This window comes from Rhipicephalus microplus, chromosome 10, assembly GCF_043290135.1.
Source record: "Rhipicephalus microplus isolate Deutch F79 chromosome 10, USDA_Rmic, whole genome shotgun sequence".
Lineage (NCBI taxonomy): Eukaryota > Metazoa > Arthropoda > Arachnida > Ixodida > Ixodidae > Rhipicephalus > Rhipicephalus microplus.
In genome coordinates this window covers 64136099-64152302 of record NC_134709.1, presented here as the reverse complement: position 1 = coordinate 64152302, position 16204 = coordinate 64136099, and the positions used below count along the sequence as shown (strand labels likewise).

At 47.0% G+C, this 16204-nt stretch overlaps 1 protein-coding gene across 2 annotated transcripts in view; it reads left to right on the top strand.

The window, feature by feature from the left end:
- LOC119181635 (putative ferric-chelate reductase 1 homolog) overlaps window positions 1–16204 on the top strand; it is an 87448-nt gene that overhangs the window by 33298 nt on the left and 37946 nt on the right. The window contains exon 1 of one of the 2 annotated variants that reach the window (XM_075875765.1): window positions 4866–4883. The exons of the other annotated variant lie outside the window; for it this stretch is intronic. The gene's annotated coding sequence lies outside the window, so the exon portion shown is untranslated. Of the gene's footprint in view, window positions 1–4865; window positions 4884–16204 lie in introns of those variants that run through there. 2 annotated transcript variants of the gene reach the window in all.

Here is a 16204-nt window from a genome sequence, read left to right as displayed (position 1 = left end):
GTGGTCCCGCAAGCGCGAGTAGCGTTCTTGAAGTGGTCGCGGTGTGTGTGTATAACGCACATGGCGCACTGCGTCTCTGCGAAATTAGTTTCATACTTCGTACGCCGCAGCGACATTTAGTCATTGGATACAATGGTCATCGAATAGGTTCAAGTTAACAAGTTAACACTGGTACCTCACCTGGAAAGAAGAAATTTGCTTGGTCGTTCGTTCTTTGCTTCATGGGCGCACCATCCTACCGTGCTTCTACTGCTTACGAGACTGGCACTTGGACTGTTTAAACCTCAGTACGCAGCTCCCCTATATTGCCGCTAGGTATCGCATGAATTGCTGAAGTCGCGAATAGGAGAGTGCCGGGCAGATATGAAAGCCGGGCCTACTCTATGTGAACAATGGGTAGTATTATCGAAATGGTCACGAGGAGTAAGTCTTAATTGCGCATAGTCTTAAGTTGCGTAAGTCTTAAGTTGCGCATAGTCGCATATCTTGAGATGTTTGTTAGCAGGGGATACGGGAAATGGTCCGCGTTCGACCAAGCGCAGGAATTATCACCTCGTTTCTATGGCAATGCCGCTACGGCACAGCGCAATACCGTTGAAGCTGCTCTTGACTGCACATGCAGCGCTTTCAACATAATAGGTCGTGTTGACCTATAGTATATTTGTTTGGAAATTCGTGTTTATTAGAGCGAAAGGTTGGTGCAGAAACGTGAAAGACAGAAGCAACAAGTGCTGTATTTTAAAACTACGAAACACAAGTCGAAGGAACATCGTAAGCCCATCTAACAGACTGCCCCGTACGTCTTAAACATGGATCAGGAATGTTGTGATTGTAAACACACATCTAGTTTTAGGGGCGAAGCTTGTTAAGATGTTGCTAAGTCCCACGTTGTAGTAGCCTCCGCAGAGCGCTCACTAGATGGCGCTCACTGATGCAGTGAGAACAAATAGAAGAAAAGTAACACGGGCCCCTGTGGCTAGCATTTTTAGATATCAAGGTAGTGTACGATAGCGTGGTTCAAAATGAGTTGTAAGGAATACTGGACACACTAGGTGTGCAAGATGGAGCAACTAATCTTGTAAAGGATGTTTATAAAAGTAATAAGGTAGTTATAATACGGAAAAACCAGGTCTTTCAGCATGCAGAAATAAAACCTGGTCTTAGCAAGGGTTGTCCTCTGTCCTCTTTGTTATTCCTGATGTACCTACAACGAATAGAGGCCAAATTAGAAGGGAGTGGACTTCGCTTCAGGCTCTCTTCCGTCAAACCAGGAAAACTCATTGAACAGGCACTACCAGCATTGATGTACGCAGATGATATAGTGCTAATGGCCAACAGCAAGGAAGATTTGCAGAGATCAATGGACATCTGCGGTAATGAGGGAGATAGGTTCAATTTGAGATTCAGTAAAGAAAACTCAGAAGTCATGATTTTTAATGATAATGAAGGTAGTGAGATTCGGATACAGGAGGTCACGCTAGAGATAACGGATAAATGCAAATATCTGGGTGTATGGATAAGAAATGTGGCCGAGTACCTATAGATAAAGGAACATGAAAGATACTTAATGACTGAAGGTAACAATAATCCAGCGGTTATGAAAAATAGCGAAACGTGGAATTACAATTGGTATGAGGTTGTGAGAGGAATATGGAAAGGGGTCATGGTTCCTGGTCTGACGTTTGGCAATGCGGTCTTGTGCATGATATCAGAGGTTCAAGCAAGATTAGAAATTAGGCAACGAGGAATATAGGTAGGCTAGCTTTAGCATCTCACGAGAATGCACCAAATCGTACAGTACAAGTTGATATGGGATGGACATCATTCGAGTGCAGGGAAGCTAGCGGCAAGACAAAGTTTGAGAAGCAATTGAGAGAAATGGGGGAGGAGTGTTGGGTGAGGAAGCTTTTCAGCTACCTATACGTTAGAAATGCCCATACAAGATGAAGGAAGCGAACCAGAAAATTGACGGGTAAATACTTAGAAAACAGCCGCGGGGACTATCAGTTAAGAAGCAGGTGGAGGAATTGGAGACCGACTTATGGAGAATAGGCATGATTAAGAAGTCGGCACGAGAGATATATTGCCAACCAAAGCTCTATGGTGATTCTTGGGATAACTCTCTACTGTTTGTGGCCAGAGAGAGAATTTATTTACAGAAAGGTAGAGAGGTCGGCCTGAGCTATAGTTTGCACTGACCTGCTACTCTACACTGGGGAAGGGTGACTGGGGAGCGAAAGAGTGATGAATGACGATGGTCAGGATGGGAGTGTTGCGAACCAAGATTTATCAAGCCAAATACGAAGGGGTAGACACGGTATGCAGTGCGTGCGGAGAGGAGGCGGAAACTGCCGAACACTTGATAATGTTCTGTAAATGGCTTCTCTCTATAGTTCAGGCTGTAGGCGCAGAGTTTTTCAAAGCACTGATGTTCAGGGACAGGGAGGGCAAAATAAACTTTAAGCGGGTAGAAATAACTAGGAGGAGGCTATCTGACTGGTGGCTACAACCAGGGCTCGAGTGCAAATTGAATCCTTCACTGCAAAGTTCCAGTCCTTAACCTCACTATATAAAATTAAAAAAAATATATAAATCTAGTTGTTGTTCGCCAAGTATTACGGCTAGGTGACGTTAGCCGTCACCCGATCTAAAGGGTACAGCCACATCTATCCATCCATTCATACATCCGTCGCTCCCCCCCCGCACACACATCAATCTATCGATCAATCAATTCACTCACTAACTCGCTCACTCACTCACTGATGCGTGCTCTCGTCTTATAGGAGACCGCGTTCGCTATTGCGATAAAATACGTTCACTCAATGCGCGCTTTAAAACGGTTGCTGCGCGTGCTCGCAGTCTTTACATGATCATCGACCGCGAAAGATTTACAGAGAATTCATGGTTTACCGATGACCCCGTTGTGGTGCTATGGTGTCTAAAGTACTCGGCTGGTGACTCGCAGGCCCGTGTGCTGAGATTTGGGTGCACGTTAATCAACCCGAAATGGTCAAATTTCCCGGAGATCTTCACTACGGCATCACTCATAATCATACAGTGGTTTTGGGACGTACGTTTAATCCCATACATAAATCAAATTAATGGTTTACCGGTGTAGCTCCAGAGCGTTGCCCACTCGTCGTCATTCTCTCCGTGGATATGCTGTGATTCTTTGTTATTTCGACGGTTATGAGAGATGGCTATGAGCGTTGATGAAGGAACGTATGGTGCACATACCTCTGACGCACTATGAGACGAGCTGCCTCGGGATTTACATCTAAGAGGGTGCGGTAACATTTAATGTTCATGTGCTCCAGGCGCAGCTATGGTTCTTTCGCGGCAAAACTCAAACTCGGGGGAAAAATAGTTCTTGAATATCCCTTTTACATTTGTTGTTTAACAGTCCGCGCCAAGATATCCTGCACTCACGAAGTACTTTACATAATAACGGCTAGGCGGTCGAGTTATCCTGCCACGGTGGTACAAGGGTAACGACACACGAATGCTCATCCGAAGTCGGGGCATTGAAGTGCGACGAGGCGGCTGCATTTTAAATGAAGGCGAAAATGCTTGAGGTGACCGTGTACTGCAATTTAGGTTCACGTTAAACAAACCCACGTGGTTGAAATTTTTGGAGCTCTTCGCTGCGGCGACCCTCATGATCATATTGTGGTTTTTCGTTGTTAAAGGCCAACTCCGGCGATTTTTCGACCATGTCAAGGTTACGGTGTTTCTATGTACCTGAGACACTCTTGTCGTGAGCCCAATAGCTGAAATGCTCAGGAGATTTGAAAATAATTTTTGATAAGCAAATATGTGCAATACCGAAACCGAAACCCAGCTGAGCAGCCTGTCTGCGTATGACGTACTATTTGGTAGAGCCGGAGGCCGCATAGTGCTTTCGCCAGCGCGGAGTATGAAAACTGTGAAAGCCAGTCCCGCGAAGCACCGGCCAAACACCACAGAGGAAGGAAGAAAGCATTCTCGTGCTGTACGCGTCCCAAACACCACCCGCTGTTGCCTTGTGGCAAGCACAATAAACGCTGTAGCGGCCAAAGTAGCGAGGCCATCGGCTGCGTCGCTTGGTTGAAATGCCGAACATGACGTCACACAGACAGTGTTACCAATAATTCTTGCAAGTGAGGTGAGCTTTTCGAAGCAATCTTTAAAATTCATTTGCAAATGATCAGTGCATCACTCAAACCTGCGATTTGGCATAAAGGACTAATATGCGCATAGGAATGAATATACCCAGTGAATTTCATTGAGATTCATTGACCTCGAAAAATCGCCGGAGTTGGCCTTCGAACTCAGAGTTTATTATTATTTGGTGGACGAGTTAGTTTGTATTCATAGTATGTAGAACGGCAGCGCGGTAAGAAAAACAATGAACGAGATGAAGACGGGACAGCTGACAGAACAGTGAATGCCCACTCTTCATCTTGTCCTTTGGATTCGTTGCTGCCGTAATACATCCGTATTACCGAAAGACTGTCGACCGCTTTTTTTTGCATATCGTTGCAAATAGCTGGAAAACACTGTGCGCATGACGTTTTGCTCATCAGACTACGTGCTTTGCAGAGGAGAACGTTTGGCAAACACTGTTAGGCCACACGACTCAATAGCTTTGCCGTGCTTGCCCTTCTTTCCATCGCGCCAACCGCCTCGTTTTGCTGCGTGGCCTTAGCACACCCGACTGCGCGGCTTTGTCCTTCGGTTGGCTCGTTGCGCACTTCGACTCGCCTTCTGGCGCCTTCCTAACGGTCCTGTTTACTCGCTCTAGCGAACTTCGCTGTACGCCCTCGCGTAGTACATCAGGGGAGCTGGTCTATGCACTCCCGCGCCGTCACTCATCTGAAACGGCGCGAACGAAAGTTTCTAAGGTACGTCACTGGTTATTCAGAATGTACTGGCCAGCGTTCACGCTTTATTATCGCGTTCTTTGCGATGTGGTCTTGGATCGACGCGTCGCAAAAGGATGAACGTTTTGTTTGTTTTTCTTTAATTTTACGGTGCATTTGTCAGTCGGCGTCCACGTTTTTTCTTTCTTGCATCTTTCTTGTTTTGTTAGCACAGCTCTGCGCTTCGCCCAGCCAACGTCAACTGCTCAGCCCGTGTTTAACAAAAAAAAAAAGGAATTAGCGAGAAGGTTGTTCGGTAGTTTTGCGGTTGTATTCAGCGCGTGTAATGGCAAAGCCAAGAAAGAATTGCGCGCGAACACAAGCGCCAATCGCATCACTGCATACACGTTTGTTTTGTGGCTGCGTTGCGAGTTCTGGGCGCCGTGATTAACCAGAGAATAATAATCGCACCGATCTCGCTCGCGATTTACACACTTACCCATTAGCCGCTTACACACTGCCTTTCTCGCTCCGCTCGGTTCTGCGTCTGTTGTGCGTACGCGTACCTGAATAGACAACTTTGCCAAGGTTTTCTTGTGCCCTTGTTACACAGACGGGTTAACCGAGGTTGCGACCAGTCAGGCTAACCGCGTTAAATCACGGTTAGCACCAACCACGTTTCACCGATGCTATACAGCGCGAAAGAACTCTCGGTTAAAAGGCAGCTGGCGCCACCTTGCGTACAACTCACTGGCACGCGCGCATTATCCATGGAAGCTGCTATTTTCTCGGTTAACCGCCAAGCAGACGTTGCCGCAAGGTCGGTTGCCTTCCTCAGCGGTTTCGCTTATGTGTAACATATGCGAACCGCGGTTACATGAAACCGCGGTTTCGTTAACTGCGGCTTGGGATGCCTCTGTGCAGGCGTGTTAGCTCACAACGGTGTTGGGCACGGCACACGATTGCTTTATCAAGCGGGGGGTGCTAGAAGAAGGGGTTAAAAATCTAAAGTACTTAGTACTCTACTATGGGAGAGCATTAAGCCGTCCCTTGAGCCTGACATTTCGTGAGGCCACTTCGACAAAAATTCAGGGTACGATGTTGCACTACTAAGAGCACTGTAGCCTGCCTGGACTCCATGATCACCGTTGACCCAGCACCATTTCATCATACTACGCTGGGCATGACGCGTGTGTTTAGGGAAAGTTGCTAACAATCTTGAGTACTCGGTACTCTTCTATGGGAGAGTATGAAGCCGTCCCTTTTGCATGTGTTTAGAAAAACAAAAGTTTAACGATTTCGAGTACTTCGTACTCAACTATAGCCGTCCCGCTAAAAGCTCGTGAATGCCGTATTACGTCAAATAGCGTGTGATGGTGTGTTTAGAAAGAGTTGTTAACGATTTAGAGTACGATGTACTCAACTATGGGAGATTAGAAAGCCGTCTCGTGCGTTGAGAAAAAGTGGGTAACGATTTAGAGCACAAAGTACTCTACTATGGGAGAGCAAAAAGCCGTCCCTTGCGTAGTGTAGAAATCAAAAAACACCAGCAGATTATAGTTATGCCATTGTACGCAGAGAAACTTCGGTACTGGAGCACTTACAGAAATGCGTCCATCAAAGCTGCGCCGGTAAGCTTTGTATTTGCTTACGCCCTTTTTTCAATTATTTCTGTTTTTTTGGTCGTCAACTTATCCCCGATCAGTTGTTTCCAACATGGCAGTGTAATCTTTTATCGAAATTGCTTGTTATTTTGCATGGTCATGTTTCACTGTTCTCTGGATACTGGCGAATGACCGTCGTCGTCCCATGTAGCAACTGTTGCAGACTCGCTCGCTGGATTCCGCGCCGACCGGTTGTGCCCTCGCGATCTCCGATGTCAGCGTAGCTCTGGCCGACTGGGCTGGCCCTACGTCATCTCCTGACGCCGATTTCCGACGACAGCGTAGCTCTGACCTACTGCACCTGCCCTACGCCATCTCCTGACGCCGACAAGAGCTCTCGCACGTGGTTCCCCGTCCTCGGACTCCTGTGACCGTGACCGTGTTTCCACATTTTCCATATCTCCTATTCCTCATATGTCCTCACTCGCTGTCCTAGCGAATCTTTCTCTGTATATGTACCTTTAATCCTATCCTCTTAATCCCTCCTCACCCCCATGCCTTGTGAGCTACTGTTGAGGTGTCGCACCCCGATGCAGACAGTTACGGGGCTCACTTTTCTCTTCTTTTCCCTCTTATAACCACTTCTCTAGCAACTGCTGCGTGTCGCGTTATAAACGCGCGGACTAATTAAAGTACAATTCCCGGCGCGAATCAAGCGAACAGTATTACGCAACTTGATAGAAAGGAAGAAAGAAAAGAGGAAAAAAATCACTGCAAATCGATCCATGGATTGAATTATGAGTGGGGCGAAGCTTCGAAGGGTTTTATTGGCAAACCGTGTATGACCCGCTGGCCGTGTCCGTCCGTCCGTCCGTCCGTCAATCTGTCTGTCTGTCTGTCTGTCTGTCTGTCTGTCTGTCTGTCTGTCTGTCTGTCTGTCTGTCTCTCTGTATGTCTGCCTGTCTGTCTGTCTAGTGAAAACTCCAAGTACCGTCATCACGCATTTTTCATCATGTACAAGTACCGCCATCCAGTGGAGATTTCAAGGACTAAAACGAGAGGGGGCTACTGCATACAGGAGACGCATGACCTAAGCCTTAACGAGCTTCGCCCCTAGAACCAGCACTATAGTATACGTCAGGTACATGCCCGCCAAGCCCAGATTCTCTCAATAGGCCAAGGAATCCTGATCTTCTTAGGGGCGTGGGTCGTGCGTCTCCTGTATGTAGTTGCCACCTCTTGTTTTAGTCCATAGAATGTCCGTTAGATGGCGGTACTTGTATGTGATGAATTTATGATGAGAAGATGCGAGATGGTGGTACTTGAAGTGTTCACTAGATGGACGGAAAGACGGACGGACGGTTGGACATACATACATACATACATACATACATACATACATACATACATACATACATACATACATACATACATACATACATACATACATACATACATACATACATACATACATACATACATACATACAGACAGACAGACAGACAGACAGACAGACAGACAGACAGAGGCGGCCAGCGGATAATTCACGGTTTACCAATAGAACCCTTCGAAGCTTCGCCCCACTGATAATTCACTCCATAAACTCTGCTGCGATTTTTTTCTTTGCCATATTCGTCGCTTCTTGCCATAATACAGTGCAGTTACTGTTTAGCGCGGTTGACTGCTGCGAAACAAAGAACGCTTAAAAAAACTCCCAAGCATTTCACCGAGGGTGAACGTGGTTAAGCGCGAATGCACGGGGTGATGCTATGAGGGGGAGTATAGTTAAAATCCGTTGGCATTCGCCAGTGAGTTAACGTAAACTCCCCCGTGTGATCACATTACGATTTCCAGGAAGCATCAGACCCTCTCGAGAAATCTTGGTTAATTTACGCGTATATGTGAGAGTAAATTCGCACTATAATGATGTTTATATCCGCGGCTCGCATCGCCCGCTTGCGCTCGGCATCACGGGCCCTTCGCCGCGCTGCCTTGTCTTCAACCGGCGCGACATCTTCAACGACGCGTGCAGTGCTCGCATTCGATTGCGTTGTACTCGTTGTTGGAGGTAGCGCAGTCGAGGTTGATGTCTGCGATGGATCCATACCTATGACGACTTGCGGATCTCGAGCGAGTTGTGCGCGCAGCCACGGAGCGGAGGGCGGAGCGCGCGCAGTCACGTGGTGTGTGACGTCGCTGCGCCGTTGCTACAGACGCTCCTCTCCGCTCCTCGTGCCGTTGCTAGGAGAGAGGAGGAGGCGCACCACGGACGGCGGCTTCAGGGTCGCTTATAAAGTGCATTCGCACTTGAAAGAAACATGCTTGCAGAAGTTTTCTTTTTCACATTACATAAATTGGCATGAAAAGGCAAGCATCTTGCCGAGTCCGCTTTTTCCCGATGCAACGAATAACGCCTCGGTGGTCTAGTGGCTAAGGTACTCGGCTGCTGACCCGCAGGTCGCGGGATGAAATCGCGGCTGCGGCGGCTGCATTTTCGATGGAAGTGACAATGCTGCAGGCCCGTCGGCTCAGATTTGGTTGCACGTTAAAGAACCCCAGGAGGTAGAAATTTCCGGAGCCCTCCAATACGGCGTCTCTCATAATCATAAGGTGGCTTTAGGATGATAAACCCCACATATCAATCAACCGATGCGTCGAATGCATGCATCCTTCTATCGGGAAGAGCCGCCAAGAGCCTCTCGATCTTTGAGCACTGTCGTGCTGGCGATATCAGTTATCGCGGCACCAACCAAAACCATACTATAATGATGGTCGGCAGTAGAGGAAAACGTAAAAGCAGGACCGGGAAAGGGCATCTTGAAGGGTCAGTTGGGGCATATAATATACTATACATACATCGCAGAGACGGGGTGGACGAAAAAAAAAGTACTGAACACAAGCGCTAAAGGAGTATTTAGGGAACTTGTAATATGAACTTGTAATTGGACATGACCACGTGACGAGTGGCCATGTGCAATTATGGGTCGACGCGTTGTATCCTGTGCAGACTAGGATATAAAAGTGTCCTTCCGAGGGCAAATTGAACTCTTGCCGTTGAACAGTTCATTTGCGTGTCATTTTGTTTAGTTTGAGCGTTTTACTAGACTTGATCTTTTCACTTCTTTAGTTTAGCGTTCAAAGCTTCCTACCTGTCTTTATTTGTATATTTTAGCTGCAAAAAAGGGAGCAGATTAAGGGATTGTATACATCTCCACAGCAATCTTGTCGGCGCAAAACATAACAGAACACTTGCGCGTACACCCCGACTGTCTGCCGACTGATTTCGCTGGCTTTTCCCTGCGGCGCGCCGAAATATAGTCGACCCCCTAAAGCCACCCGCTTACCCATTCTTTTTAGCCATCACCGTTTGACTTGGTCGTGGCGGCTGCATTTTCGATGAAGGCGAAAATGTTTGAGGCCCGTGCACTCATATTTAGGTGCACGCTAAAGATCCTCAGGTGATCGAAATTTCCGGAACCCTCCACCAGGGCGTCTCTCGTAACCATGTCATGGTTTTAGTACGCTAAACCCCAGCGATTAGAGAGTTTTAGTACTGCGTACGCTGCGTACGTGGCGGCGTTGCGTACGTAAGGACGCCACGTCCTGCGTAGTGCGCATGCGCAGACCGCAACTCGCACGTATCGCGTTACGTACGCAGCCGCTGAGTACGCACGCATGAGATGCGTGCGTGCGTACGTATGAGCTGATCGCGCCCCTCTCGAACAAGTTCGCGAAAGCGCGAGAGTTCGTTTTGCAGAATGGCGGCGTCGAAGGCAAGCACCGACCGGCTCTGTGGCTTAAAATATGGCTATTATCTGGCTATAACACTTGGATTGGCTCACATTGGCTGTCAACAACACGTGCTTCGATTCTGATCTACCAGATGGCGCAACACGCTTCACGCTCGTTACGTACGCGGGTACTACGGCGTACTAAAAGCCGATTAGTGGCAAACGACGCCACATAAGGCAAGGCGCTTGCGTGATGCGTACGTAGCACCATTCCGCAGTACTAAAACTCTCTATTATTACCGCTTGACTTGGAATGCCGTCGACGCCAAACGCGTGAGCTCCTCGTTGTCGCTCACAAGCCGACCTCGCGGATGACAAACGGCCAGAAAAGGGGGCTCAGTTTAGACGCACCTTGAACGCGGTGCCGTGCGCTACACGTGTGTTGTCGCTAAAATGCGCGATCGCTTGACTCGCACAGGTGCGTTTTTCAAGGTAACGCAACAGCGGCTAGCGCTTGCAACTATGGTAGAACAGTGTGCGTGCGAGAGTTTGGTTTCTTTTCATTTGCAAGGGCGCCTATACACAAGCAACGCAAAGTGGGAGCGAAAATAGTTTCTTTTTTCTGCTTGTTACTCGTGAACGTCCTTCTGCTTTCAGCGTTGGAGCCGGAACCGGTCATTTTCGGAGTCATTAGCGTGTTTCGTGTGAGTTTTCGTAGCTTAGCCCGTTCCGTGGTTTTTTCCCGACCCTGTCTGCTGGACAAGACATGCATGGTTTGGCAAGCAAGTAAACATATTTGTCTGTCGCTCTCAGTTTGCGTCTCGAAGCTCTTTGTGTGAGACCCCAGGGACGGCTTTCAGCTCTCCCATGGAAGAGTATTGAGTGCTCTAAATCGTTAACTTTTTTTCAAGCACAAGCAACTTAAACACTTCGAAAATTGCATCAGAAATTTTTGTCGATGTGACCTCATCGAGTGTGTGGCCCAAGGGACGGCTCCCAGCCCTCCTTTAGTAGAGTACCGAGTACTCTAAATCGCAAATCACTTTTTCTAAACACACAAAACATTTTCGCTTGAGAACTGGTCGCCACTTCCGTAAGCTTGACTAAGCTTGCATCTCTAAGTGGGACGGATTTGTGCTCTCCCATAGTGGAGTACCAAGTACTCTAAATCGTTGAACACTTTTTCTATGCGCACTGTTATATTTTCGTCTGTGATTTTGTGGGCTTCTTTTTGGGCAGCTTTTGGTTCATTCATATAGGAGTGCGTGTAGAGCTTTGAAGCGTTCACAATTTCTTCTAAACACACACTATCTTTTTTTTTTTTTGTACTCTGATTTAGTCCACGAACTCGTGCATTAGAACTGGGACAGCGTATCGCTTTCCCCTGGTAGGGTACGTCGTACTCTGAATATTTCTTCTCAACACAATCCATTCTTTGTTGTATTGCTAACAATGATGATACTTATTGATTTATGTATTTGTGAGGAACGAAACTTTGTTGGTATGTTGCGGCGACGACGCCTACATGCCTCGGTGATATGAAGTTAGTCTTGCCTAAGCGCGCAAGAACTCTGAGTGCTGGTGTGCCACAGAAAATGGGCGAGCTCCACTGCACTAGCCACTGCTGCGGTCAAAAGGTAAAACGAAACACACGAGTGGTGAACACCATTTAAACTTTCTAACCTGAAGTAACTAATAATTGACACTTTAATGAACCGCCGGATATTATAGATAGTCTTGAACGCCAGGGCCGAGTGTTATAAATTTGCTTTTGAAACATTGTTACGGAGTGCTCACGGAGCACTTGGGCGGTGATTTCTCTTTTTTTTTTTTTTGCTGAATGCTTCCTTGAGACTGCGCGACTCGTAGTACTCGCCTATACAGTATTTTCTCTTTGTTATTTTAACAGAAAAGTGTTTTACACCGGGTTCAACCAACAATTTAGCTGCGCACTTCCGTCAGGGATGTGACGTTGATAAAATGAATGCCACCAAATGAGAAAGAAAAAAAAACTGAAGGAATGCTTCCCCGCTGGGAGTTTTTATACTAGGTATATTTTGAAACACTCCCGCTTACTAGCCCTTTTTTATTTTTTTATTGCCTTGATTCGGGGCTCTGTTTTTGTAATGTACTATTTCTGCACACGCCTTCAACATCTCCGGTTATCTCAGTCTCGGTGCTGTTGTTTGCTCATCAATAATTTAAAGGTGTTACCTGAAGCTCTGACCCCTCATTAATTGCATTGACACTGAAATACAGATTCCGCGAAGCAGCATTCACATTGTCGCAGATTCCCGCGGCAGTAGGGTTCGGGATGACTTCCGGGTTCCTTCGGTTGTTTCCGATGATATCGTTCTTTAAAAGAGGTTCAGACTGTTGTAGGCGGAATCAGTCAGTATACTCTCCTTCTCTGCCTGTCTTCCCAGAAGCGTTGCTGTGTGGAAGATGGTGCTCATCTGTTGATCAGATGGCGGTACAAGATTTTTTTTTTCATCTGAAGAAAGCTTAGCCTCGTCATATTCAGGCACTTGAAGATATACATAGTGTAAAGATAACCATATCAGCGCGTATGCATGGGCAAAATACACTGTAGCAATGAGTTCATGTTCACCTCGTTTCGAGTTTTGCTCACGGGGATGTCTCCTCGCTAATATTAAATTTGTTACGTCGTGTTAGTAAGTCACATAAAGCATGTTGAGTTGAGATGTCATGCTGTGCTTAACTAGTTACGCTTAAGGTATGACTCGAAATTTTCTTTTTTCATTTCTCGCTTCGATTCGGGCTGGCATTTCACGCAGTTTATACTACGTTAAGGGTGCGCATATGTACCGCCGTCTTGGTTTGTGACTATAACAACTCCCGTTTGAATCTGGAAACTAAACGAACTTGTGCTCATTGAAATGGCTGTGCGGATCCGTACAACTTTGACGACATTATTTCCTAAATCACACAAAAAAAACTTGAGAAATCACTCGTGTCACAAACCACGATGGCGACGCCAAGCATTGAAAAAAAATAAATAAAACCTTTCTTATATACATTGCATAAGCAATGTTCCTCCCTTCCCAAGCTATAAACGTGTGCAGGGCTTAACGAAACTTCTCAGTGAGCAGCGTCATGCTTGCGTTGCTTAAAGGACCGATTAATTTATACAGTACGCTTGTATTTCTATGACGTTACGCCCCGCTCGCGTACCTTGAGAGATGATTAACCACACTCTCGACAACGCGCATTCGTTAGTGAGTAATCATTTCCGCTTCCACGCACGCCCTTGAGGAGTTTACAGAGGGAGTGGTAAGACTGCGTCGTGTAACGTTCGATGTAGGGATACATTCTAGCCTTTACGATTACCTTATAGCGTTCATTGCAGCCAAGTGGTTTTGGTGTTCGGCTGCTGAGCCGAAAAACGTGTATTCGGTGTCGATCACGGTGGTCGCGCTCTGACGTAGGTGATATGATAGAGGTCCGCGCACTGTGTAATTTTCGGTGGACGTGAATTAGCTTTAGGTAGTCGAAGAAATAAAATATCGGCAGTCTGTCACGGTGGTTCAGCGGCTACACGGTGATCTGCTGCTGAGGTCGCGAGATCGATCCCGGCAGCGGCGGTCGTATTTCGTAGGAGGCGGAATGATTGAGGTTCGTGTGCTGTGCGATCTCAGTGCACGTTAAAAAAACGCCAGATGGTGAAAATTTTCGCAGCCCCCTCCACAACGTATCTCGTAATCATATCGGAAGTTTTGGGACGTGTATACCACCACGGTGTCTTTTACAGCTTGATCCCCTTCCGGACGTTAAATCTCATAAAACGACGAACCATTACTGCGATAGTTTGTCTGACCGTCTACAACCAACAGAACACCGATACTGCCAGCGCATGTGCGACTGCGACCGGCGCCCGCATCATGAAACCAGTAAATGTTGGCCCCGGTAAAAACGAACAAACGAAAATCACATTCAAGAAGAATGGCGATTTGGGCTAGTTGGTTTGAATTCATGATAATAAGGGTTGCAGCGTGAGCACGAATGTGCTAGAAGAAACAGACGAAAGTCGAGGTGTTGTCCTCTTTGCCTTCCGTACCTCGACTTTCGTCTGTTTCTTCTAGCACATTCGTGCTCGCGCTGCAACCCTTATTATGAATGTGATAAAAATCGTGAATGGGGGGGCTTTCGCGATATGAATGTGATAAAAATCACATTCATATTGCGAAAGCCCCCCCATTTTCCTGGGCAGTTTCAGAGTCTTCCTCATGTCGAGCGCCGATCTTGCAAATCCTCCTGACTGCAGGAACACGCCCCGAATTAAGCTTACAGCTAGACTCGACGCAGGTACAACAGAAATATCGGTACGCAGAGTGGGTTGACCTTGCGTCCTGTCTGGCGCGTGCGCAGGCTTCATATTGCGCGTGCGTCTGTCTCCCTGCATACGGCGAGGTACGGTGGCTACAGGTCCGTTGGCCATCGCAGTGGGCTTTTGTTTCCGGCTTGGCTCCCATGCGCACACGCAACATCGCTGGCTTCTCCCAGCGCCCCGGTGCTATTACGTGGGAGTCAGTGAACCGCCGGCGGTGCTTCGCTGTTCTTTCCGCTTTCGTCCCCCCCCCCCCCTATTTCTTCGTCTTCTCTGGCTATCATCACGCTGGCTTCTTTGTAGATGATTGTCTTTCGTGTTTTTTTTTTGTCTTACTTCCGTTCCTGTTCGTCTTCTCGTAACCTTGGTGCGCTTTCTGTACGTGTATTTTTTCTCTCCACTGCATTTTGCTTCTCTTTTTTTGTTTTCTTGGTGCAATCTTAAAGCTGACTGGGGCTTTTTTGTTTGTATTTTTTTTTGTGCGCACGGCCTACGTTCTTGTAAGGAAGGAAAGAAGAAGGGCGGAAATGGGTGTGCGTCTATCTTCAAAACAGTCATTCCCTCGAAGGACAAGCCTTGGTATCCTGAAGCGCAGCAGTGAGCGACTGGCGGATAAAAGCGTGTACACATACGTACAAAAGAAAAAAAGATGAAAGGCTGTCCGTTAGTATGGCGATGGGCTGTCGTAAAAGAGTCAGTAATTACAAAAGTGGACGCTACCTTGAAAGGACAGCCGTCACACAATGTACGGAAGATTTGTTGAGAGATGGAATCAGCTATTGCTGAAGATTTTAAGTTGCAGCCTGTCAGTGGCGTAGCCAGCAAGGTGGTTTGACAGCATGGTTGAACCTCGATTAACGGAGCATCATTACTCATATTTTAAGAAAAGGATTCGGCAAGCATTCCGTGACTTCAGTGTGCCTTCTCTAGCCTGTGTCCTTTGTCGGCGCTACCATATGCTATCATGCTACCATACCAACAAGCCCAAATCGCCACCCTCGTTGGATACATGCAGTACTGGTGACCCTCACTTCGACGGTCACCGCCATCTTGCCCCGAGTAGGGATTTCTTGCGTAGCTCCGGCTACGCCATGTAATGCGCATGCCTAGCCTGTCGCACACAGCGCTAAATACTTGTTTACCATGTTCCACTAAACTAAAGCTCTGTTTTGCATAGACATAATTTCATCAGGGGTTTAACTTCCCGAAACCACTATATAATTATATGAGATGCCGTATTGAAGGGCTGCGTGAATTTTAACCACCTCGGGTTTTTTAACGTGCACCTAAATCAGTAAGGTGCAGCTAAGTACACAGATCTCGAACATTTTCGTCTCCATCGAAAATGCAGCCGCCGCAGCCGGAATTCGATTCCGTGACCTTCGGGTTCGCAGTCGAGCCCCGTTATTTCTAGACGACCGTGTCGGGGCGTATTATACATACAATAAAGAATCGCAGACTATGGGAGATTTTGAACATGGGATCATTCGTTTACAAATTTCATAGCGCGGAAGAATGCTTGCACTGCGCATTGACCAAGAAAGGATTGGACGAGATAAAACGAATGAAGTCTACAAGGCTATGAAATAACTTTTCACTTGACAATATATTAGGACCATGGACATCAGAGGTGCATGATAAAGAGATGGAAGTCCTTCACCGCTTTATTATTGTTTTCTT